A 26,267-nucleotide genomic window follows, 5' to 3' on the forward strand; every position below is an offset into this window, starting at 1 on the left:
GGCTCTCTACTCAGATGAAAGCTTTATAGTTTTGCACCTTTGAGCCTGTGATGAGTAGGGGCTTGCTGATTCCTAAGACGCCTTTCAATCATCTTTATTGTCCTGATACAAAATACTTGCATTTTTTAAAAATACAAATCTTTTTTTTTTTTTTTTTTTAGTAGCCATCCTTCCCTTTGTTCTACTTTGTAGGCCCTTACCTTATGACAAAGCTGGAAACTCTTCAAATCATTTAGCTTTGCTATTTGCTCGTGATTTTTTACTACAAATCTGGCTAAAAACATCTAGCAGTATCCATGCCACAACCCGAGCCCTGGGCTACCTTGAAATTTCCTCCAATAGATTAATTAGTTCACTACGCTTAATCTCAGTCTTCTGCAAAGTCTTAGTCATGGGCAAAACGAAGACTTATTTTCTACCAGGGTGTAGCACATATGACTGCTAGCCCAACTGCCATTGGAGTACTTATTTCCAACTGAAACTTTCTGAGTCCCGTCTTTACTGTACACATTTCAATCAGTATGCTGGTCTTTTGAGCTCTGACCAGAATTTCTCATCAATTTTACTTATTCTGGTTATAGCGTTCTCTAAGCTTTTCCTGAACGCCAGTTTCAAAGGCTTCTGGACCACAGGATCAAGTATAGTCATACCAATGATTCTATTCTTGGTACTGATATCTGTCTTAATTTTTCATCACTGGACAAATTACCTGGCACTCATAACTTAAAGAAGTGGTTTATTTTGGCTCACTATTAAGTCCATTGTAGACTGGCTCCAGACAGAAACAAAAATGGCAGAGGAGCACAGAGAGGAAAAGGTGCTCAGCCACAGTAGTCAAGAAGCAGAGGGGCTGGGGATTTAGCTCAGCAGCGTAAGCGCCTGCCTTGCAAGCGCATGGTATTGAGTTCGATCCCCATCCCCAGTACCGATAAAAATAAAGAAAGAAGCAGAAAGAGAAGAGAAAAGCTGCTATTGAGTATAGTGTCTCTGTGACCCAATCACACAGAAGAGTTTTGATTTAGATCTAGGCCATAAAACTAGGCAACTTAACCATGTCATGAAGTAAAAAATACAAAGAAAAAGCTGGAAATGTAACTCGGTACAAAGTTTCTGGTTCAATCCTCAATACAGAGAGGAAAAAAAATAAAGTAAATCACATACACAAAGTTATTTTTTTTAAGTCTTCTTTTTTAAACAGCACAAGATTTCTGAGAACAGCCACTGGCTTACAGTATGAAAACCTCAAGTAACAACTCAAGGTAGAATATGATGACTGCCATAGTCCTTCAATTTTTGGATACTCCAAGTCTTCCTAAATTAGACCAACTGTGGAAACCAGTATGACAAATCCTCAAAAAACTAGGACTAGACTTTCCATTCAACTCATTCTCCTTCTGATTATCTTCCCAAAGAATTAAAAACATCATACCACAGCGATATATGTGCATCCACATTTATAGCAGTATAATTCGTAATAGCTAGATCTTGAAAACAACCTAAATGCCCATCAACTGAAGAATGGATAAAAAAGATGGTATGGAATACTATTCAGTCATAAAGAAGAATAAGCTGGAGACTTTTATAGGTAAATGGATGCACCTTGAGACCATCCTCATAAGTGAAATAAATCAAACACACGTGTGGTAAACATTATATTGTCTCACTAGTGTGAGAAGCTGAAAGAAACAATAGATTGTGGGGGGGTGGATGTGTATAAAAGACAGTTAAGTTAGTTATACTACTGATTTCTCTGAGGTCATTAAAGAGAAAGACGTGCTGGTATTGTTCAAACAATTGCTCTGGGTGAATGATTTGGTGATGACAATACACAATGTATGTGCCATTGTTGTCCACAATTGGCCTTTTGAATTTTTTTCTTTTCTCTTTAAAATAAAGTTGATTTAAAAAAGAAACATCTATGACCACAGACCAACAAATAAATAAATAAATAAGGCCAATTGTTTTATCTTACTATCAAGACAATCACAACAAGTAATTCACTTAGCAAGCAAGAAAAGGGCCTGAGCAGCACTAAGATAGTGTTAAACCAATCTGAATTGATGAAGTTTTGTTCTTTACTCATTTTCTAAACAAGTGACCTGGATTAGAATTGTTTTGTTTCCCTGGTAAAAACTGAGTCAGTCCTTTAAGGAGTATTCTTTTGCAAATGACAAAATGTACAGTTCTCGAGAATGCATCTCACACAATCAAAAAAAAATCAAAGTTTGAGCCCAGCCTAGCTCAAATGTGAGCCCAAGGCCAGCCTGAACTGCATAATGAGACCTTTTCTCAAAAAGACCAAAAAAAAAAAAAAAAAAAAAAAGTACTTTATGTATATATGTTACCGTATCATTTGTAGGGGTAGTGATTTCCACAAAGAGAAACTGAAGGAGGGAAATTCACTTTGTACTATATTCCTTTTTATACTGTTTGACTTTTTAATTATATATACAATACTTATTCAAAATTAAATATTTTTAAGATACTATTTCCACACCACTCATTTCTCTAGATTGTTTCATTACAAAAAATACAAGTAGATATAGAAATCCTTCAATGCACATTTGTCACATTAGCAATGAACACTTATCTCACACCTGATAGAAATATCAAGAGCAAGCTTTCCGTAAGCCTGAAAGTGATCAGGCACTGATTACCTGAAGAAATATCTGAACAATGGAGAATTTAACGAAGTCAGCCATCTGCCCAACATAGCTGACACAGTCGCTTTATTGCTAGTTCTTTTCCTTTTTATATTGTCATAGCATTTGCTTTAAAAAATATTCTCTGAAGCACTGTAATAGATAAATTTCCTTAACCACCCAGCAACACTAAATTCAACATGTATTTAACTTATAATATCCACCAGGTACTATGACTCAATAATATAACATTTGTACCGTGTCAAAGTGCACTTGTATATAAATACCTGATAACACACTATAGAGATTCTGCCAAAATAATGTACATATACTCCAGCAGTTTGCTGTACTAATAGATGTTTGGAAATTAATGGCTACAATTTTGAGCACCTCTTGTAACTGTGGAGGCCAAAGCTAACTTGCGTTAATCTCATGTCTCAATAAATTTAGTATTAAAATATTTATACAAGTTTTTCTTTTCCTGATGCATAAATTTTAGGGGCAGACTCTGTAATTCTAATCTTCCATGAAAAAGATTTGGGAATTTTAAGCAATTCTAAGCTTACTGTGCCAATGTTATGTAATTACAGATAATCCTGAATTTAAACTTGGGCTACATTATAGTTGGCTGATGTCTGCAACAGGAAAATCAGAGCTACTGTAAGAATTTACTATCCGGGGGCTGGGGATTTAGCTCAGCAGCATAAGTGCCTGCCTTGCAAGTGTGCAGTCGTGAGTTCGATCCCTGGTACTGATAAAAAATGAAAAAGACCAAAAAAAAAAAAGAATTTACTATCCGGGGCTGGGGATTTAGCTCTGCGGCATAAGCACCTGCTTTGCAAGCAGGCAGTCGTGAATTCGATCCCCGGTACCGATAAAAAGAAAAAAAAAAAAAAAAGTGAAAAAAAAAAAAGAATTTACTATCCAATTTATTACACTACTCCTGTGACTCATGCTAGGTTTTAGGCTACACAAGGTATCCAGACATGCTGACAGTATAAAAAGTATCAGGGTAGTTTTATATGAATAAGGTAGCACTTAATGAAGTGGCCACCACGTATTAGGATTTCACATGAATTTTCTTTCTTCAAAAATCAATGATAAAGGCATTATTATCTGTCTTAAAATTAAGGAAACTGAGGTTCACAAATGTTAAGTAACATACCTAAGGTTGCAAAACTTATTAAGTGGCATTATCAGGATTTAATCCCAGAGCCCATAGTGGACTGAAAGGTTGTATGATAGTTAATCCTGTCAACTTGACAGGACTGAGAGATGCCTGCATTAGTAGAGCACAATTCCAGAGCCTGGGTCACAGGCGCATGACCTTGGGAACAGTATCTGCCTCTTGTCCCCTTTTGCTATGGCTCTTCCCTCATGCTCTTCCTCTCCCCCATCCTGAGATTAGTGCTTTTTCTCTGCATGTTCTGTCCATGATGTCTCTGCCTAACAGCCAGCTGATCACAGACTGAAACTTCTGAAAAGTATGAACCACAATAAATCCTTTCTCTCTTAAATTGTGTCAGATATTTTCTCCCACCAAAAAAAAGCTAACACAGATGGCTACCAAAAAAAGGTATGTCCATATCCTAATCACTAGAATTTGTGAATGCTAACCTTTTTTGAAAAAAAAGGTCTTTGCAGATATAACTAAAGACCTTGAGAAAATACTACCTTGAATTATGTGAGTGTGCCACAAATCCAATGATAAATGTCCATATAGGACTGAGCCACGTGGAGATTAAACAGTAGTAGACAATGTGACCATAGAGGTAGACACTGGAGTAATGTGGCCATAAGTCAAAGAATGGTACCAAAAGCTGAAAGTCAAGGCAATAAACAGATTTTCCTCTAGAGCCTTCTATGGGAACACAGCCCTGCAGACCTTGATTTTGGATATCTGGCCTCTACCTCTGCAAAATAATAAATTTCCTGTTTTAAATCATTAAATTTGTGGTAATCTGTTATAGCAGCTCTAGAAAACTAACATATCCCAGCACATGCTTTCCAAAAAGACTGGAGGATGCAAGGATATTTAAAACACAACACTCAGATGGCTTTATAAAGAAATGGAAAACTATATTGCCTTTAGAAAGCCCTGATCAGTAAATAAAAGGTTCCAAGAGAAATTTCAGAGGAAATGAAAGTTTGTAACCACTGAAGTATCTTGAAGACTAACCAGATTTTTGGAAAGTAAGGTAAGTTTCCTATTACTAGATGTGTTCAAAGACAGGCTAACTTAGGGAATACAACTGGTTTAGGATGGCTTAGAATCTCTTTTCTCAATGAAGCCAGGCATGGGAGTACACTAATAATCTCAGTGCTCAGGAGGCAGAGGCAACAGGATTACTCCAAGTTCAAGACCAGCCTGAACTGCAGAGTAAAATCAGTCTCAAAAATAAAATAATAAAATAGTAATTATAGATGGTACCATAAAAGCCAACCAGTAAGGTAATGTATTACAAGTGAGTTTTACAAGGTTTCTACAATCACTGAAGTAATTCTGATAGTTTGTTACATATCAGACAATCCTTCTTGCTGTATCAGTGCTTGAGAATAAACAAGCATTTCCACTCCTGGGTAAGAAAGACATGTACAAAGTAATGTGCAACAAACATTATGAGCACACAGGATGAAGAAAATACTCAAAAATAAGGGAGACTGAATAAAACTTTCAGAAATTATCCTTAAGCATAAATCCAAAGAATTTGCAAGATTTTTTCCAGACAGAGAAGAAAGAAAAACCCTTCTAGGCAGAAAGAAATAAATGCAACAAGAAGTCTTATGGTTAGGCAAACATTATTGGTACAAAAGTGAGTTCAAAAAGTCAATATAGTCACATTAAGGCACTCTGTCTTCACTCTAAATTCAGTAAGAACACAATCAGACTTGTATATTTAGAAAAGATCAATTTATCCTGGCTGTGCTGAAAACAGACTAGTGCTGGACTGCAGTGTATGCAAGTGGACCAACATAAGGCATTGCAACAGCCCAAAAATCAAAAGCAACTTAGATAAAAGTGGTACTTCTACAAAGAAAGAAAACAAGCTGGGCATGGTGGCACATGCCTGATCATTCCAAGTTCGAGACCAGCCTGAGCTACAAAGTGAGCTCAAGGCCAGCCTGAACTGCATAATGAGACCCTGTTGCAAAAAGACAAAAAATTTTTTAAAAACTTTAAAGACAAATAAGGCTTATTTAGGTCAAATAGGATTTCAAGGTATGGAAAGACAAAGGGTCTCTAAGTATGCAAAACTAGATAAAATAGCACCATTCACTGAGGCAAGCCAGAGTAGAACAGGGCCAAATTTGAAAAGGGAAGTTCATTTCGCAACATAGTATGTCAGAGAGAGGTATCCCAGAATTAGGCAGCAGAGTTCTGAAACCCACTGACAGGTCAAATATCAGCTTTTTTTTTTTTTTTTTTTTTTTTTTTTTTTGTCTTTTTGAGACAGGCTGGCCTTGAGCTCACTTTGTAGCCCAGGCTGGTCTCGAACTCTCAACGATCCTCCTGCCTCAGCCTCCCGAGTGCTAGGATTACAGGGTGAGCCACCATGCCCGGCAAGTATACTTATTTATATGGAACAGCTGCATAATCTTTTATCTGAAAGGGAAAACAGCTGGCACACCTATAATCCTAGCATGCAGGAGATCAGGCAAGAGGATTGCTTTGAGTCTGAGGCCAGCCAGCCTCAAAAGGAGCCTAAACTACATAGCAAGACCCTGTTTGAAAAAACCACCATCAGCCGGGTATGGTGGTGCACATCTGTAATTGCAGCACTGGGGAGACTGGGCAGGAGGACTGCTGTGAGTCTGAAGGCCAGTTTGGGCTACAAAGTTCAAGGCCGGCCCCAACTGCATAGTGAAGCCCTGTCTCAAAAAGACCAAATAAATATAAACCACCACCAAAGTAGGTTGGGGAACCAGTTACTGTCCCCCAGAAGAAAATCATTCTTCTTAATCTAAAATGTTCAAAATAGTGCTACCCTAAAAGATTCACTACCAAACCACAAGATCTAAGTAAGTCCCAAATTAAGACTACCCATCTAAAAAACACTGAATATATACCATTATTGGCTATAAAACGGATTTCTTTAGAGTGAAGATGATCCCCTATGGTCATATCCAAAGTGAAAATGTGCTACAGCTCACACACTTTTCAGATATAAATAAAATTTTAAGAGGGCTGGGAATTTAGTCCACTGGCTTAAATGCCTGCCTGGCAAGCATGAGTTCAATCCCCAGTACCACCAAATGAGTTCGATCCCCAGTACCACCAAAAAAAAATATTTTTTTTAAAGAAACAAAAACATTTGTACATTTATTCCAAAGTTGTCTACCCCCTTCTCTGTCTAGAAGATACTGAGTTAAGCACCTTCATGGTAAAGCATAAATGATAAAGAAAATCAAACAAGAATACACTGACGAGGCAGGAGAAAAAGAAACTGCAAGAGTAACCAAGAAAATTCAAAGGTTTAAAGTTTTGCAGACCTCAATAAGTTCCTACAGTTTAAAAACATGAACCCCAAAAACCAAATGATTTTCATTAACAGGACTGCTCAGCAGTATTACCTGCCTATAAACAGGCTTTGAGGAGGAGTTTCAGAAGGCAGCACTGTCATCATAGAACTGAGAGCTCCACTTGTTATTGTCCCTGGAAATGGCCCAGAAAGAGAAGATCTAGAGGTAAAGAATAGTAGTATTCGTAGTCCTCATCCTGAGTAAGCCTAGATTAACTGTGTCTTTGTTTTTAATAAAAAAAAAATGGTGGTACATCACTATAATCCAGCATTCTGGGAAGCTGAGGCCAAAGAACAAAAGCCCAAATTGGGCAACTTAAAGAGACCATCTCAAAAAATGAATAAGTAAATAAAAACTTAAAAGTGCTACGACAGCTTGCCTCGGTTAAATCCCCTATTGGGAGTTGAAGACAGTTTAAAAGTAAAAAGGGAAAAATTGAATTTTAAAAGAAGAGAGCTATGGAATAAGAATATAAACAAATACCAGCCAAGCACAGTGCCTATAATCCCACCTATGCAGGAGGATGAGGAGGATCATGAATTGAAGGCCAGCCTGTGCAACTTAGCAAGACTGTCTCTAAAAAGGGTTGGAAGTATATAGTTCAGTGCAAAGCTGAGTTCAATTCCCATTAAAAACTTAAAGTTTAAAATAATGAAGTTGATTTCCAGAAGAACATGGCGAATAGATAGCAGCAGCTACAGAGGGTCTCTGAGATACTCTGCTTAGCATCCAGGAATGCTGCTGTACGGAGGAGTCCTAAGCAAGGGGAAATACACCCTACTGACCCAGGAATGAACCAAGCTAAGAGAAACCAACTAGAAATCCAATCCTGGTGCTATAACAGGAACAGATAAAATCTCAGCGCAGAAACTAGAACCCGTGCCACTGGAAGCCGCGATTTGAATTTCCTGCTGCCATTGGGGCATCCAAATCTGCAGAGCAGGGAGAGAGACACGGAAAAGCTCTGAAAGTGAGAATCTGCAAACAGAGTTGAGAGTAGGACTAGCAGGGAGCCCTACATCGACTTGCGGTGAGTGAGCAGAACGGGGACCCTTTCATAGAGTAGGAGGCTCCAGCAAAGGACATACTGGGATGGGGCAGACTTGCCAGAACAGGGCGCTGCAGTGACTTCAGTCACATATCCCCCTCTCAAGCGGGATTGGTGGGGAGTGCCTGGCCTGCATGACGCGGCTGACTAAGACCCAATAGGCTAGCCCAAACCAGGTCCCAGCACCTGGAGGTGCACCCTAGTGGTAAAGCCTTTGGTAGGTCGATTGGAGAGATGGGTCCAGCAGAGGCTGCCCAGGTTTGTGTCTCCCTAGTATACTGCAGTGGGCAGGAACACCTAGCCGGTGCAATTCAAACAAACTGTAAGTGAAAAAGAGAAAAAAATTGGGCCTCCTACATTCACTTGTATGGAAGGAACAAAAAGTATGGGAAGGGGAAGCAACAAGAAAGGGTCCTCAAATCCCCAATCCTGAGAACACTGATCCAGGAAACGGAAAAGCAAAGGAAGACAGAAAATATGCAATATCAGACATGGCACCAATAGACATAAAGCGTCTCATAGACGAGTTTAAAAATGAAGTATTTAACGAAACAAAGCAAGATATAAATAGAATAGTTAGAGAAGTGCTAAGCACCGCCCAAGAAAAAACAGATGGTGGAATGGAAGAACAGAAAAAAAGGGCAGAATTGTTTGATGGAGAAAACAGAGAAAACATAGAATACATGAAGCAGGTTCAAAGACATTACCAGGGAACAAAAAACTTTATCGAAAGCTGCCATAATAGCTTGAAAGAAACTAAGGATAGATTATCTGAATTGGAGGGCAGACTTGTAATATGGAAACATGAAATGAAAAACTTCTTAAAAATAACAAGAAAACAAACAGCAATAATACAAAGGCTAGAAGATGGTAAGAGGATCTATAACCTAAAAATTAAGAACATAAAAGAAGCAGGGACACAAACAAATGGACTACAAAAGCTATTCACAGAAATAATCCAAGAGCATACTCAGGTTTCTCTTCAAGTCATATAAATCTTTCACCTTTTACTAAAAAAAAAAAAAAAAGAAATAATCCAAGAGCATTTCCCTAATTTAGCAAAAGGTAAAGATATTCAGATGTACGAGGCATACAGGACCCCAGCCACCTACAACTCAAACAGAGCTACACCCAGGCATATAATAATCAAAATTCCAGAAATCCAATATAAGAACAGAATACTAAGAGACAAGAAACAGATCACTTACAAGGGAACACCCATCAGAATTACAGCAGACTTCTCGGCACAAACCATCAAATCACAAAGAGCATGGGGGGAAATAATTCAAGCTTTGAAACATAACAACCTCCAACCAAGACTGATATATCCTGTACAACTGTTCCCTAGAAATTGATGGAAAAACAAGGTGCTTCCAGGATAAAGAACTAGGGGAATTTGCAACCACCAATTCAACTCTACAGAGAATACTGCAGGATAGTCTAAAAAAGGAAAATACCAAGACTTCAGAAACAGTGGCAGAGAGGCCACAATGAATGGAGCAGAAAGGGAAATGAAGAAGACAAACTGACAACAAACAACAGAAAAAGAGCTCAACAGAAATGAGGCAGAGAAGATTGGATGGTAGGAACAGCTATGTTGGGGAAAACAAGACATCATAATAGCTAGTGCTGATTCAGCATCATCTTGCTTTGAAGTCCCATCAAGCTTTTATTCTTCTGTCTCCATCGGTCTTAACAGGTTGTATCTTACTGGATTTTATTATATGTGATAGTATAAACAAAAACTTTTATAGACAAGGAGATTATACATAAACCATTGTTCATTTTCTGTTAGTTGATTCTAAATACCCTGTAATACTATCATTCTCTTGAATGGTTTTACATTGTCTTGACATGTTTGGTGCTACAGTATACGAAGTTATACTCAAAGATTTCAACAAAAGAGACATGGTAACTACTCTTTATGTCAGGATGTCTTGTGGTGAAACACTATTTTGCTTAAATGCTTATGCTTTGACCTGCGCTGTTTTGTTGTTATGCCCTCTTTTATCTCAGTCTCCTTTTTTTAATTACTTTTATTTCTTTTTAATTAAGGGAAAAATTTTAAAAATAGCAGGATACATTATAGTAACCCATTTTGATTTCCTATTAACTTGATTTGGAACCCTGTATAGCCCTCACCATCTTGCTTTGACTGATTTTCCTCTATTCTGCTTTGCTTGATAGTACCAAGTTCGAAAGTATAGGCAACAACTGTAAAGAGAGTAAGATTCATTATGACGCCCATTCCGGTTGACTATTATCTTCTTTTAAAGCCCTGAATGTCTCCAATGTTTTGGTTTTATTTTTTACTGTTTTGTTCAATTTTATTATAACTAATGATATAGGCAATTCTTTTTAAGATAGCAAGAGGCAGTATGATAACCATTGTTGATCATCTAGTATTTTGTTTTTACATTATTATGTTCATCCTTTTGATTTGACTGACTCTGTTCTGTCACATTTGGTTTTACTCTCTTCAAGAAAAGTAGTAAGAACTGTGGGAGTAATAAAACCTAAAATGTGTAATTGTCATTGTACAAAAGAAAGGAAAAGAAAGTGCTCTAAAGAATATAACCAAATAGGGGGCTGGGGATTTAGCTCAGCGGCGTAAGCGCCTGCCTTGCAAGCAGGCAGTCGTGAGTTCGATCCCTGGTACTGATAAAAACGAAAAAGACCAAAAAAAAAAAAAAAGAATATAACCGAATATATATTTAAGTGTATAAGATAGATAACCATATTACTGAGTTTTGTTGGATCATTGAACAAAACTGTTTCCAGTCTCACTGTTTGAAAATCCACTTTATATGCTTTAATTTTGTAACTTGAACTATTTCTAAGATAACAATATGTAATCTATTAACTAGTGATTTCCTATTGTTTATTTTTTCTGAAATTCTGTATAACTTGTACCCTATTTCTGTTTTTTCTTTCTTTTTCTCCTTAATAAAAAAAAAAATCTCACTGCCTAAAAAAATAAAATAAAATAAAATAATGAAGTTACAGAAAGTGGGGTTAATTTATCCTGGAGAATTATTTTTTATAAATTTAGAGTTGCCTACGTGAACAGTTTAAAAAGTCTACAGTAGTGTACAGTAATGTTGTAGATTCTCACATTCACCTACCATTTACTGATTCACCCAGCTCAAGTTCCATCTAGTCCTACAAGATCCATTCATGGTGTTTTAGATAGACAGAACACTTGTTAAATTTTACATGCTATTTTTACTGTAGTTTTTATTTGAATGTGCTTAGATACACAAATATTTACCACTGTGCTACAATTACCTACAGTATCCTATATAGTAACATGCTGCACAAGCTTGTAGTTTAGGAGTGATACAAACATACAGCTTAGGTGTGAAGTAAGCTATACCATTAAGGTCAACATAAGCACTGGAATGATGCTCCCAATACAACAGAATCACCTACATATTCCTCAGAATGCATCCCTATTATCATGCAATGCATGACTGTACTTAAATGAAAAATGACTTTACTTCAGATACTAATTGCCATAACTAAGGAACTATTTTTACTCTAGGTAAGCTTACCATTTTTTACAAAAAAATAAAAACAAAAGCAAACGAACAAAAGCAAACGAACTTTCACAGGGATTAAACAAAACTAAATGAGTAGGTAGGAAAAATGGGTTGCATTACTAGCTCTACAAAGAACTCTGAAATGCATAGTGGCCCACCTCTGTAATCCCAGCACTCAGGATCACACTGACTCTGAAGTGAGTCTGGGTTATATATTAAGTTTATGGCCAGCCTGATCTACATAGAGACCCTGTTTCAAAAAAATAAAATAGCCTCTATTGTATCAAATCTTTAGAAGGCTAACTTTGAGAAAGTCATTACTCTTTATATGATAAAAATATAAGTATTTTTATGTATACTTTTATGTACATATATCTCATTAAGGACAAATATGAATTAGATTATATGGCATTTACAGAAACACAAATATTTCTACTTTATGCATTTAAAATCTTTTGAACTCCCAAAAGACAGATCTTTTTTAACTTTTTTTTTTGGTACCAGGGATCAAACTCACGTCCTTAACTAAGCTATTTTTAACACTACTGTATTATATTCTTGCTGCCACTAATAATTTGCTATTAATGGGAATAACTAAAAAATGTCCCAGAATAAATAAAAAGCCCAATAATACAAAATTCACTTCAGAAATTAAGCAGTAAACAGAAATCTTTGCTCAGGAACTATGACAGCAGATGGAGAGAAACTAAGTTAATATGTAAATGAAACTGAGCTTTCCTTCTCTATGTAAACTCTTAAGGCAAACCCTTATACCTTAACTCCAAATGACCCTTGCCTCAGCAAAACCAGATTGTAGAACAGACAGTAAGCATTTCCTGAAGTAAATAGGTATCTGAAGAAAATATTTTAAACATTAAAATAAATGTATTTGTATTTATTTCATTAAGAATGTTTTAGAAGCCGGGTATGGCAGTGCACTCCTGTAATCCCAGCACTCAGGAGCTTGAGGCAGGATTGTTGTGAGTTCGAGATCAGCCTGGGCTACAAAATGAGCTCAAGGCCAGCTTAAACTGCATAGAGAGACCCTGTATCAAAAAGACAAAAAAAAAAAAATTAAAAAAGACATATGTATGCTCAGGTGTGGTGGTGCACACCTGTAGTCCCAGCATATGTGGCTGAGGCAGGAGGACCACTGTGAGTTCAGAGGCCAGCCTAGGCTACAAGATGAGTTCAAAGGCAGCCTGAACTATACTACAAGACCCTCTCTCTAAAAAACAGTAACAAAAAAACCAGACTATTAATGTCCCTCAAGACTACCCTTTGCTTTGAATACTCATCCATTGCTTGTCACTTTCTGAAGCAGTTCTTTTTGGTCTTTATGAGGTATGATCGAAAACATGGTGAAAGCCACAGGCAAGTACCATGAAACAGAAAAGCAGATTCATAAGAACATTAGCCTTTTAGTTAAATCGCCACCTTCTAGTAATTCACCAAAATGATCACAAAGAGAAAGAGAGGAATCAAGTATATGTTCTCTGAGCCTTTTCGAAAACATGGAATTACTCCTTTGGCCATACATAGGCAAAATAAAAAGGATGATAAATGTAGGTATTAAGGGACTGGCTACTATTCAAAAAGAAATGCCACACAATGTTACCATGGCAAAAATGGAGCAGTCTACAATGTTACCCACCATGCTATTGGCATTGTCATAAAGGAGAAAGAACAATATATTGGGTAAGAGAAAATGATGTGTAAACCAGGAATATTAAGCACTTGGAAATAGCTTCCTAAAATGCAGCAAGGAAAACGATCGGAAAAAGCCAAAGAAAAAGGTGCCTGGGTTCAACTAAAGAGCCAGCCTGTACTGCCCAGAGAATCACACTGTGAGAACCAGTGTCAAGGAGCCTGAGTTACAGGATCCTATTCCCTATGGTTTTATGACATAGGCTGGGGGTGCAGTTATGCCACTCAGCAACTAATTAGCAGTTAATGTGTTCTAGGCCCTGCTTAAAAATAAAAAATCTCCTAAGTAAACTCAAGGTCATGAGTTCGATCCCTAGTACCAAAAAAAAAAAAAAAGAAAAAATACATCTTAAATTTTAAGGATGGTTTTCTTAACTGAACAGGAGTGTGATACTCTTACCTCCATTAAGAAAAATGTTTGGAGCAGATTCTCACTGTACCTAGTTAATTGAGTCAGGTCTTTACTCTTCAGTGTTTTTTTTACTGAAAGATGTGAGGTATTGTGCAGGTGTATATGCAAATGGCCAAATATTCATGTTGGCTTGATGATCTTCTAAATCACCATACGAAAAGAGATATCAAAATAAACTGGACAGTACATTATATTACCATCAAATAGGTTAAAGTACAAGCACACATGTGTATGTGCGTGTACACATACACAGATTAGTGTGCCCTCACCTACCCTATTCACCGGATCTAGCACCAGGAGGCACCTGGCTCTTCTCCAAAGTAAAAATGCAATTGAAAGGTAAACCTTTATTTGAATTGATTCAGGACCATGAGGCAGCCACAAAAGCCCACCTAATGCAAGACACTTACAAAAGAGGACTTTTAAAACTGCACAGGAAGTGACAAGAATATGATACAATGAATATGTTTGGAGCAAAAGGGAAGTACTATGAGGAGGATTAATGACAATGTATCTTTTACAATAATTTTTTAAAAATTTAAATATTCACCATACTTTTATACCTCATATATTAAAATATACAATTATGATTAAGGTTTCTTCTTTTCACATTAAGAAGGAACTACTGGGGCTGGGAATTTAGCTTAGCAGCATGAGCACCTGCCTTGCATACGTGCGGTCGTGAGTTTGATCCCTGGTACCGATAAAAAAAAAAAAAAAAAAAAAAAAAAAAGAAGAAGAAGAAGAAACTATACTTACATTTAACACAAACTCAGAATTAATTTTCAAAGTAATTTTTATTTAGATGAAACTTTAGAGCCAAAAATTAAAGGCAAAACATTTAACATTCAGTCACACAACTTGGATACGTCAGGGTTATTTTTTCCTTACAGTAGGACCAAAAGGAAGTTTTGAGTCAAAATGCTAGTTGTGCCAGGGATGGTGGCGCTCAGAAGGATGAGGCAGAAAAATCATAAATCCAAGGAAGTCTGCAGTACACAGAGTTCAAGGCCAGCTTATTCTATATAGTGAGATCCTTTTCAAAAAACAAAAGTGAGCTGTATAAAGGAACTCCTGCTTAGCAGACCTTGACTGGTGTTTTGATTTGTGGATTTTTTTGTTGCTGTTGTTGCTCCTTTTATTTTTTCCAGTGCTGGATACCACCCAAGGCCTCGAGTAAGCTAAGTGCTCTTATCACCAGGCTACAACCCAGCCTACATAGACTATTTTGATATAGATGATCTATTACCAAAAAATTTCATAATTGTCTAATGAAAGACCAAAATCCAAAAATTCCAAAAAAAAAAAGACAAACTACCTAGCTCTTTGTGGATAAAGTAAATATAAAGATCACAGAAACATGGATGAAGGTGGGGACTTTATGTAAAGTGAAACAAGCCAGGCACAGGACACTGAGATTCTCACTCATAAATCACAATCAAGACACTGATCACACAGACGTAGCAGGTAGAATAGCAGTTACCAGAGGATAGGAAAGGTACTGGGAAGAAAGGAACAGAGAAGGGTTGATTAATTGTACAAAAACAATTAAATAGACTAAATTCTTGTGTTATATAGCATAATGATAAATACTGTCAATTACTATACAATTCAAAATAGCTATAAGATTTCAAAACAAAGAAATGATACATTTGAGGGAATTAACATGCTAATTCCCTGATTTGATCACTGCATTATATATATGTATCACTGTATTATATATATGTATCAAAATATTACATTGTCGGATTCTCAGAGCCTCCAGGAGTGCAGTTCTGCTGACAGCTCAATTTCAGCCCAGTGAAACTGAATTCAGATTTCTAGTTTCTAGAACTATGAGAGAATAAATTTAAGTTATTCTATGCTTAAAAAAAAAATTACATTGTAGCTCATAAGTAAAATTATGTCAACTTTTTAAAAAGGTAACCCACAAACAAGCTAATTACATAATACAAGCTTATGTTTAAGATGATGTATTTATTTATATCTTTCTTTGACTTACCAATATTACTTTTATAGGACGGTCTATAAGGCAATGCTAACAGTCTTTTACGTTATAAGGATGGCAATAAGAAGTGTGGAGATGTAAACTGATGGCACAGGCCAGCCTAGCAGGCCCAAACTCCTAGGATTAGATTACTATTACCATCAAAAGTCATGTTACTTAGACTTCACAAATAGATCAATCATATTTGCATTTCATGATCAAAAAAGTTAAAAAAAGAATGCTATACATTACTAGCTTTAGAAATTTTCTAAAATATAAGCTACTTCTAATTTAAATTTTTTCCTATGAGCCAATTTGTTTTCTATCAAAACAGATTTTTGAGATGGGTATGGTGGCGCACGCCTATAATCTCAGCACTCAGGAGGCTAAGGCAGGAAGATCACTAAAAATTCGAGCCCAACCTGGGCTACATAGTGAGTTCAGGGGAAGCCTGAAGTACACAGCAAGACTGTATTTCAAAAAACAAAAATCTGAGCTGGGGATGTATCTCACTGGCAAAGCTCCTGACTGGCAAGCACAGGCCCTGAGTTCAAGTTCAATACAAAAATAAAAACAAAACAAAAAAAAACATTTTCTTAAAAATAGGGGGCGGGGATTTAGCTCAGCAGCAAAAGGGCCTGCCTGGCAAGGAGGAGGTTGTAAACTCAATCCCCAGTACCAAAGAAAAAAGTGTACAGAAATTTGATCTTTCCCCTAAATCCTATTGTATTTACAGTCATGAATAGTGACATAATAGTGTTAAGTCCTAGAGTTTGAAGAAACAAAGAATACAGTAGGAAAACTTGGTGAAATTCTGAATTAGTTATGCTTTGCTTTGATTTTCCTATTTTCTTTTTTGATGATTCTACTCCCAACAGTAAGATGGGCTTCAAAATTCCTCAAAAATATCCTGAGATAATCTCATTCCAAATTTCTTTCTTTTCCTTGATCCTCCTCAGTAGTCAAGACAACTGATTTCAGCTAACACTTGATTTAATTATTAGCATTACTAAAAGGTCCTTGACTTTTCTCTGTTAAGAGATCTTGAGAATCTCACAAGTGAGGATAGATCCTCTCCAAAGAAAAAAAATCACATATACACTCACACAAAACTTTCCCGGCAATTTTAAGAGGGTCAGGGTCACACAATCAAAATATAACACTGAATCCAAAACTATAAACTCTAGGCTTAAAATCTCTGTATTTATTTTTTTAAGTACATTTTATTCAAAGGTAAACAGGAAAAAAAGAGAAAAAAAACTACAACAAAATTTCAAAACACGTCAATCAGGGGTAACAATGTACATACATTGCACACAGTCAGCCCCAAATCATTCACGGAGGATAAGACAGCTGCCTTCAATTGTCCAAACAATACCAGTACAAATCTTTCTCCTCAGTGAACTCAAAGAAATCAGTAGTATAACTATTTTAATATAAATATATATATACATATACACACACCATACATACACATATTTTTTCAGCTTGTCACATTAAAACATTTATTTTTAACATTATTTGTTAAATGTTAACATTTGACCTCAAAATTCTTCAAGAGGAATTCTTAAGAAACTGGCAGCTCATACAAATTTGCCAATTCTCAGAATTTAAGGCTTTTAATGTAGTTTAAGAAAATGCAAGAGAGAGAGGGGAGGGGGATAAAAAATAATTTAGATGTGTTATGTTCCAACTTTCTATAAGGAATGTGATCATTATGTACCACAAACACATACTGATAAAAAATAAAAATTGAAAAACAAAAGAACCGACAACATGGAGATGCTGGGGGGCAGTTCTGTCACTGGGCATCCTAAAATTTTAAAGTTATTAATCTCATAAGAGAAGGGGAAAAACAGAATGGTTTCTAATCATAGATCATCATCTGTTAAATTGTGTTTTAAAGGGCTGACCATTGTATTTACTAATGATCTAGAAATCTGTAGTTAAACTATCATGATATGTTTGGCAAAATAATACATACATACACATTCAGAAAATTTCTTTTGCATCTTTAATGACAAATCCAGTGTGTATTCCAAATTAACTCTGTAGTAATTCACATGATGGATGTCTTGAATCTAGATGTCCCAAAGGCTCCGTGGTCAGACATGCAGCTTTTCAGAGGTGGCGGGATCTAGAACATGTAACACTGGGATCAAGCACATGTGCTTATAAATTAGTTCAACTGATCAGTTTGACACAGTTCTGGCAGTAGATAATGGGAGGGGGGTCTTCCGTGGGTATGAGGGCTGGGTCTGAGCATGGGATAAAATGTAAAGACAGAAAGAGGTTTGTCACTTTTAGCTGTGAACTGTTTCTCCTCTGCAATGATCCTCTGCCTACTACTCTGTCATGAAGTCAGCCAGTTACAAAGTGAAACCTCTACAAAGTATGAATAAACCTTTCCTCCTGTACCTTTGGGCATTAGGTATTTTTGTCTTAGCAATGAGAAAAGTAACTAATACATATGCCTAGTGTCCCTGTTAAAGATTTTCTTCATCTGGAACTTCATCCCTCTAGCATTCTCCTAACTGTTCAACCACACTTTCCCACCTTCCTCTTCAGCCCCACTTCTTCCTCTTGACTCTCAAAAGAGATCCCCCCAAGGTTACATTTCCTTTTTTCCTCACTCCTAACTTTATGTACTATTCTCAGTTTCTATATGGCCTTGTTTTGTTTTGTTTAACTTTTTTTTTTTTTTTTTTGTATCTTTTTTCATTTTTATCGGTACTGGGGATCGAACTCACGACCTCCTACTTGCAAGCCAGGTACTTATGCCGCTGAGCTAAATCCCCAGCCCCCGTTTTGTTCTTTTTTAAACCAGGAATCAAATATGACCTTAACCTGATAAATGCCAATTAAGTCCCCTGAGGTCCAGTCTGTTATGTTTTGTTTTTTGAGACAAGGTCTTACCATGCAGTGCAGATTGGCCTTGAATTTGCTTACATAGCCTAGGCTGGCCTCAAATTCATAGTGATCCTCCTGTCTCTGCCTCCCAAGTGCTAGGATTATTAGCATGTACCACCATGCCTGGCTCAAATAACCCATCATATCTTCCTCCTCAAATTCTATTCTTCCTATACATTCTCTATCCTAAAGACATCATCATCCATTAACCAGACTATAATCTTTAACTCCCTGAACACAATAGTCACCCAGACCTGACAACTATGAAATAAAAATTATCTCCAAAATTTATTTCCTCTTACAACTCAACAGTTTCAAAGGTATCTCATCCAATATTCATGTCACCTTTTTAAAATCAGAGTTAAGTGTCAGGGCTGTAGCTGAATGGTAGAGTGCTTGCTTTCCATGTGAGCTGCCTAGGAAGTACAAGACCCTGCGTTTGATTCCAAGCACTGCAGATATAGCAATTTTAAAATATTAAAACCCAGAGATTCCCTACTCAAACCTCTGATGGTCCCAAATGTATACAGAATAAACACTATACTTGGGAGCATGGGATTACAACTCTTCCCAATTAAACCACTGCCTCATCAGTTTCACTTCCTATTACTCTACATCTAAAATAAAGTTCACTTGCTTTCTCAAATTCCACTGCTGATACCCTTTCTCTAGCCTGCTCTTCCCATCACTAAAATAGCTACCCACTCTTCGGTCCTCAAACTTCCCTTTCATGAAGTCTTCCCTAATCTCACCTAGTCTCCCTGCCATAACTATCTTCTCCCCAGAAGAAATTCCTTTCTCTTCCTAGTTCCACACCACTGACTAACTAGTTTTCAACAAGTTGCACTGTATGTAGTTAGTTAAGCCCATTCTGTCTCCCTTCCTACAGAAGGCCCAGAGTTTGTGATTCTAGCACTTACCACATGCCTGGAATACAGAATACCTTTAATCAGTGTCTAGTGAATGAATGGCAAAACTCCAAAGAGATGACACACTGAAGCAGGCAATACTTATATCTTAAGGAAGGTATGCTTCACCCTTTTCTGAACATAAAACAAGAATTAGGATCCTTGATTCCCTAGGTTCTTCTATCTAGTCCACTGCTTAAATAGCTTTAAGCAATCTTTCAAGGGACATTTCCTCACTTCCTCTTGTTCTTTGTAGGTTTAGTTGCCAACCTAACCACATTAGCATTCAGTAGCAGCCACAAAACAGACTCTAAATTCTAAACAGCAAAGACTACAATTACCAACAGTGACTGGCAAGAATGGTCAAAACATATATGCATAAAAGGTTCATTCCTAAAAAAAAAAAAAAAAGGAAAAAGGCCCAGTATAGTTGATCCAACAAATATCAGAGATCTTAAGAAAATCTCCACTTAAATTATCAGCAAAACTTTCAACCATAAAAATCAGCACCTGTATTAAATGCTATACTTACATATTAAAAATGCAAATTGCCATAAAGAGTAGTAATCTAGATCACTAAACTGATGACCCATATAACAATAGTTACTTTTTAAAATACCTTCAAAAAAATTTCAGTGATCATCCCAACCTATAAAACTAGATTCTACCAGTATCAGCTTCCCTTTCCTCTTAATTCTCCACTAACCCTCCCTCAATACATACACACACAAACACACACACACCCTCCCTCCTCCATTACTAGACATGGTTTCTTCAAGAAATTATCTGAAGGTTCTGTAGTAGGTGGTATTTTAAACTGTTTTGTGGTTAGGTAAAGCAAACTACTCTGTCTGGGATTAAAGACAACATTCCTTATGATTAGATTGTTTTTAAAAGCAACTGCTATTAGTGATATATTACAATATTTTCCTCAAAGGATCACAAATGTAGCAAGTCTGTGGCAAGGAAAACTGATTTGCTTTTTAATATACTTAACATCTCAAAAAATTATACTGCTGATTTTCAGTTCACAACAGAAGTTAAGTTTAACTTCATAATCATAATAAATGTTCACATTTTAGGATGCTTTAGCCATAAAGACCAAATGATAAAGCCTTTTTGATGTCTTGGTAAACAAACTACATTGAAAGCAACTAAAAACACATTATCCAGGGCTGGGGACTTAGCTCAGCGGCATAAGCGCCTGCCTTGCAAGCAGGCAGTCATGAGTTCCATCCCTGGTACCAATTGAAAAAAAAAAAGAAAAAAAAAATTATCCTAAGTCTGCACTTTAGGGGGAAAAAATATGTGTATGCACATATAATATGTATTTTTTATGTACATATATATCACATTTTCCTCAAGCTATCAAAAATTTATTTTTCAACTTTTGTCCATATCTCATTAAAATAACTTCAATACAGCATTTTCATTGCTCCAGCATTGAAGTTGTCAATAATTCAATGTAGTTATAATCTTGCAGAAACATCTGAAACTGATTTGTTTCAACTCCTTTTACTGTTTCTCTTCTAGTCTGTTCACCTTACAATTCTGATAAAAGTATTAACTGAATACCCAAGAAAGTGAACAATCCACTCCTAGTTAATAAGTAATTTATAACATATAACACAAAAAATTTAACATGTATCCTCAAACCCAAAAAGTATCAGATTTGGTCTAAATAAAACATTTCTAAAAGAAGCTTAAAAAGTGGATTTTTTTAAGATCACTATTTAAATGTTAGTGGGAAACTACATTTGGATAAGCTTAGGTTGAAAATACTACGGGGCTGGGGATTTAGCTCAGCGGCATAAGTGCCTGCCTTGCAAGCAAGCAGTCATGAGTTCGATCCCTGGTACCGATAAAAAAGAAAAAGACCAAAAAAAAAAAAAAAAAGAAAGAAAGAAAGAAAGAAAATACTAGCTTTAGCTAGGCACAGTGGTGCATGCCTGTAATCCAAGCACTCAGGACACACAGGCAGAAGTGCCATGAGATTGAAGCCACCTGAGGTACATAGTGAGTTTAAGACCAACCTGAATTACAGAGTGAGACCGTATCTTTTTTTTTTTTTTTTTTTGAGACCGTATCTTAAAAAGCAAAGAAAGAAAGAGAAAAGAAAGGAAGAAGGGAAGGAAGACAGGCTAGTTTCAATTGTCAAAAAAACTTGAAAGAAAAGAAAAAAAACTTCCTATAGCATTGCACATTTTCTAAAGTTTTTTTTTTTTTCATAAAACCAAAAATTGATATTTATTTTTAGGATTTATTTTTCTGAATACTATTTATATATGTATTAATAACCACTACATATAGTCATATACAAATACAAAAATCAAATACTTCATTTCCTGGAATAATTACAGGCTCAGAAAAGGTGCAGGTAAACTGACATTAGAGGAGGCATTTGTGAAATTCAAGAGCCTATAGAGTTCTCCCTCACCCTTCAACTTTGGACAAATAAGCCTGCTCCAGCATGAAGCACTGGGCTTGCCTAAGACATCATACAGGCCTGGAGCAATGGTGCACACCTGTAATCCTAGCACTTGGGAGGTTGAGGCAGAAGGATCACAAATTACAAGTTCAAATCTAAGCTGGGCAATTTAGCAAGACTGTCTCAAAATTAAGAAATAAGCGGGAGCCAGAGATATAGCTCATCAGCACAAGCACCTGCTTGGCAAGCACAAGGTCCTGAGTTCAATTCCTAGCACAAAAAGACAAAAAAAAAGATACACACAAAAAAAGACAAGACATAAAATAGCAAGAGGATTGCTGATCATCTTATATTTTGTTTTTACATTATCTATTATGTCCATCCTTTTGATTTGACTGACTCTGTTGTGATATGTCGTATTTGGTTTTACTCTCTTCAAAAAAAATAGTAAGAACTGTGGGAGTAATAAAACCCAAAATGTGTAATTGTCATTGTACAAAAGAAAAGAAAGTGCTCTAAAGGTTATAACTGCGTATATGTTTAAGTGTATAAGATAGATAACCATATTACTGTTTTTTTGGATCATTGAAAAAAACTGCACTCTCACTGTTTGAAAGTCCACTTTATATGCTTCAATTTTGTAACTTGAACAACTATTTCTAAGATGAGAATATGTAATCTATTAACTAGTGATTTCTTACTGTTTATTTTTTAAATTTTGTATTACTTGTACCCTTTTTGTTTTTTCCCTTTTTCTCCTTAAATTAAAAAAAAAAAAAAAAAAAAAAAAGACAGACATGGAGACATGGCAAGGCAGGAGGAGACACACCTCAGTGTGAAGGCCCTAGGTTCAATATCCAGTACTACAAAAACACAAAACAAAATGAAACCATCTAACAGACAATGTCCTATACATTAACTTCCTGAAGAATAGGTTTCAAAGGCTGATAGTTCGCTGTTCACCCTCCTAAAAACTAAAATAATTAGCATACTTTTCCAAACATGAAAACAGTTTAACTTCAACTGCTGTTCATCATTATTACAATTTACAAAAAAACCCTAACGACATATAAGCAAAGGTATAAAAAAGCTTAAATATCCCTTAAACAGCCACCCACTTGTGCTTATTCTGCATAATGTTTCTTGAGGAAATGAGGAAGTCTGGTTGAATCTACAGTAGCATACAGGCAACACATACAGGCACTTAAATAGTGGGAAGTTGGATTTCAGCAATGGATGTAAATTATGCTTTAATAAAACAAAACACAATTTAGGGCTCCACTGAAATATACATCAATTGAGAAGAAAATCTGAAATCCTTTCTCCTTTAATTCCTTGTGTATGTGGACAAGGTCCCTCATTATCTCATATATCTATTGTTACTTCCCTAATTCCAGGAGCTCAATTTCTTTAAGACATGATAAGAAAAGTATTTGCCCAAAACTTCTAGCTTGGAGATAAAATTATTTTCAGGCAAAAAGTCATTTTCCCTCCTATGAAGCCAACTTTGAGAATGTGATGAAATCAAAGGACCTCAAATAAGTAAACAGTTATTCTTAATCTGATAGTTGTTTTTGTTTTTGTTGGGGGGTGGGGAGTTGTAAGCAACAGTCTCAGTCTAAGAAAAAACCTGCTGGAATGCTGCTTAGTGGTAGTGCATTGGGTATGCAATTAATTACATACCCAAAGCCTTAGGTTCCATTCAGTGCATTACAAAAAAATAAGTTAAAGCAATTTTAACTTGACAGTCTGTATAGGTGAGCATGTGTGTAATCCCAGCACTCTGGGAGACTGAGGCCCAAGGATCTCAGCAAGGTCAAGCCCAGCCTGGATAACATTGCAAGACCCTGTCTTTAAAAAGCCCTGACACACACACACACACACACACACACACACACACACACACACAAATTCTGCCACAATTTAGGACCCAAGTTAAATACACTATATATGATAATTTTCTTTTTTGCACTCAAAAGGAGATTACACTCAAATGCACTGAGCTAATCACTCTACCTTACAGGATCACTTGTGGAGAACTTTTCACTATCTTATAGGATGACTTGTCGAGAACTTTCAAGCAATTCTAGCCAACATACCACAAAATCAAAAAACCAAACAGCAACAGCATCTCCATCCCTATTCCCTTCCCGAGTGAGGTACAGTCCAGTAATCTACAAAAAAAAGTAGTTCTCAAGAGACAAGGTGAAATGCAAATAGGAAAAGACCCACAATGAGCACAGAAGTCCTGGGACAAAAGCTGTTTCTATTCGCCTACTGAGCACTATCCAAGCTGACAGCCTCTCATCACTACCTCTCCCAATACATGGTCTCTAAACGCTCATAAAAACATGAATTTTTCTCTGACCACAGAAAATTTAGCACAAATGACACCTGCTCTAAAGTAAACAATTAATATACAATATTCTAATTTAATGGTGCGAAGAATGGTTGGATTCCTGGCAATAGCTCCTCCAACTGGTTGCAGCAGATAGCATTTGAAACCCCAAAAACATTTAAAATTTTAAAACAACGCCAAGTTTGGTGGGCACAAGTCAGACGCACCGTTATAAACTTCAGGGCCAGAAGCAACGAACGAAACAACAGGTGAAAGGGGGTGAACAGCGCACGGCAAACCCTTAAGTTCCCCGAAAGACTGGTGATACAGAAGAATCCCAAGCCCAAGACCATCCTCTAGCCCGTCTTTCCAAAAGCAAAGGCTCGGTTCTTCCAAGAGTCGCGCCACTCTCCCCTTACCCAGGGGACCACCACCCCAGGAAAAAGGAACCGAGGCCCTTCGGAAGGCGCATCTCCGCTGGGGAAGAAAACACAATATCGCCCCTTATTTCTGTGTACAAAAGGACTCTGCGCCCTCCTCCTCCTTCTCGAACTGCCGCCCGGGCCGCCTCCTAACAACTTGCAAGAAGGTGGGCAACGCGCCATATTCCACCGTCCCCCAGTCTACCTGGGTAACAAGCCCACGCCACCCCGGCGGGAAGGCAGCTCCGGAGGTCGCCTGAGCAGCTTGCCTCCTCTCCCGTAGGAGACAGCGGCTCCCGCGCCCAGCCCAGCCCCACTGCGCCGCGCCGCCCGCGGGCAAGACCCGGGAAGGGCTAAGGGGGCGAGCGCCGAGAGCCGCGGCTCCGGTCCCGCGCAGCCCGCCCACCTCCCGCTCCCTGACCCGGGCCCGGCGCGCTCTCCCGGACCGCCCTCTCCCGAGCCCGCGGAAGACCAAACTCCGGGTTCCACGGCGGGAAGGAGGCCTCGGCCCCGAGAGTCTCCGGCGGCAGCGGAGGCCGAAACCCTGGGGCTCCCAGGAGGGCAGTGTCTCCCTCCCGAGCCCGCCAGGACGCCTGGGGCCTAGTGCGGCCTGCGCATCCTCGGGGTGGCGGTTTGACTGGGCCGGGCCGGGGCCCCCAGCCCCAGGCGGGCAATCCAGCGGGGGCCCAGGCCCGGAGCCGGGGGCGGTAGGGTGCCGGCTGCGGGGCGGGCCGGCCGGCCGGCGGGCGGGCGGCGTGTTGCGGCTGCGCCGGGGCTGAAATAGCTGGAGATTGCGCGGTAGGGCACTCACCTCAGAGCGGCTGCGCTACCGTGGGCCTGCGCCGTGGAGACTGCGACCGCGCCGGCTCCTCGCAGCCTCCTGCCACCAGCGGCAATGGCGAGCGCTGCCGCCTCTGCCGCCGCCGAAGAGGGGGAGGGGAGGGAGGAGGCACGCACGCGACGCACGGCTCGGCTTCCCCGCCCGGCGCCGCCATGTTGGGGAGGTCATCGCGGTGCGGCTCCGGGTTGCGGGCAGTACAGGGGGCTTTGGGGGAGGCTTTAGCCGCCCCGCTGCCGGTTCGATTTCTCCTGTCGCTACAGAGATTCTGCAGGGGCCAGAGCCTCGAGAGGAACTGGATAAACAAAGCAGGGACGCCCCCGGGGAAGTGGTGTGTGCTGCCCAAAATGGTTGCTAATCTGGAAAGAGTAGTATCTCTCGCTCCTCCGCCGGAGGTTCGGGACCTCTTGAGTTTGCCTGGACGGCCGATAGGGACGCCCCGATATTTTCCTCGGCGCAGCCTAGCCGTTCGCGTCTTGACCCTCTCTGCGGAATGACTTTGCTCCCCAGTTTAATCCCTGCCTAGAACCTTAAAAGCAAAACTTCGTACGCAGAACAGTTAAT

General features: G+C 38.2%; 1 protein-coding gene across 11 annotated transcripts in view; it reads right to left on the reverse strand.

Annotated features, from left to right (window-relative positions):
• Positions 1 to 25,822, reverse strand: part of Nrf1 (nuclear respiratory factor 1) — a 145,370-nt gene extending 119,548 nt beyond the window's left edge. For 2 of the 11 annotated variants that reach the window (XM_063240755.1, XM_063240741.1), the window contains exon 1: positions 17,848 to 18,523. The gene's annotated coding sequence lies outside the window, so the exon portion shown is untranslated. Of the gene's footprint in view, positions 1 to 15,612; positions 15,706 to 17,847; positions 18,524 to 25,676 lie in introns of those variants that run through there. The other 9 variants (XM_063240749.1, XM_063240758.1, XM_063240746.1 and 6 more) reach the window with 9 other exon arrangements.
• Positions 25,823 to 26,267: the final 445 nt, after the last annotated feature.

Source organism: Cavia porcellus, unplaced genomic scaffold (assembly GCF_034190915.1).
Source record: "Cavia porcellus strain 051 isolate PalLab524CR breed Dunkin Hartley unplaced genomic scaffold, mCavPor4.1 scaffold_2, whole genome shotgun sequence".
Lineage (NCBI taxonomy): Eukaryota > Metazoa > Chordata > Mammalia > Rodentia > Caviidae > Cavia > Cavia porcellus.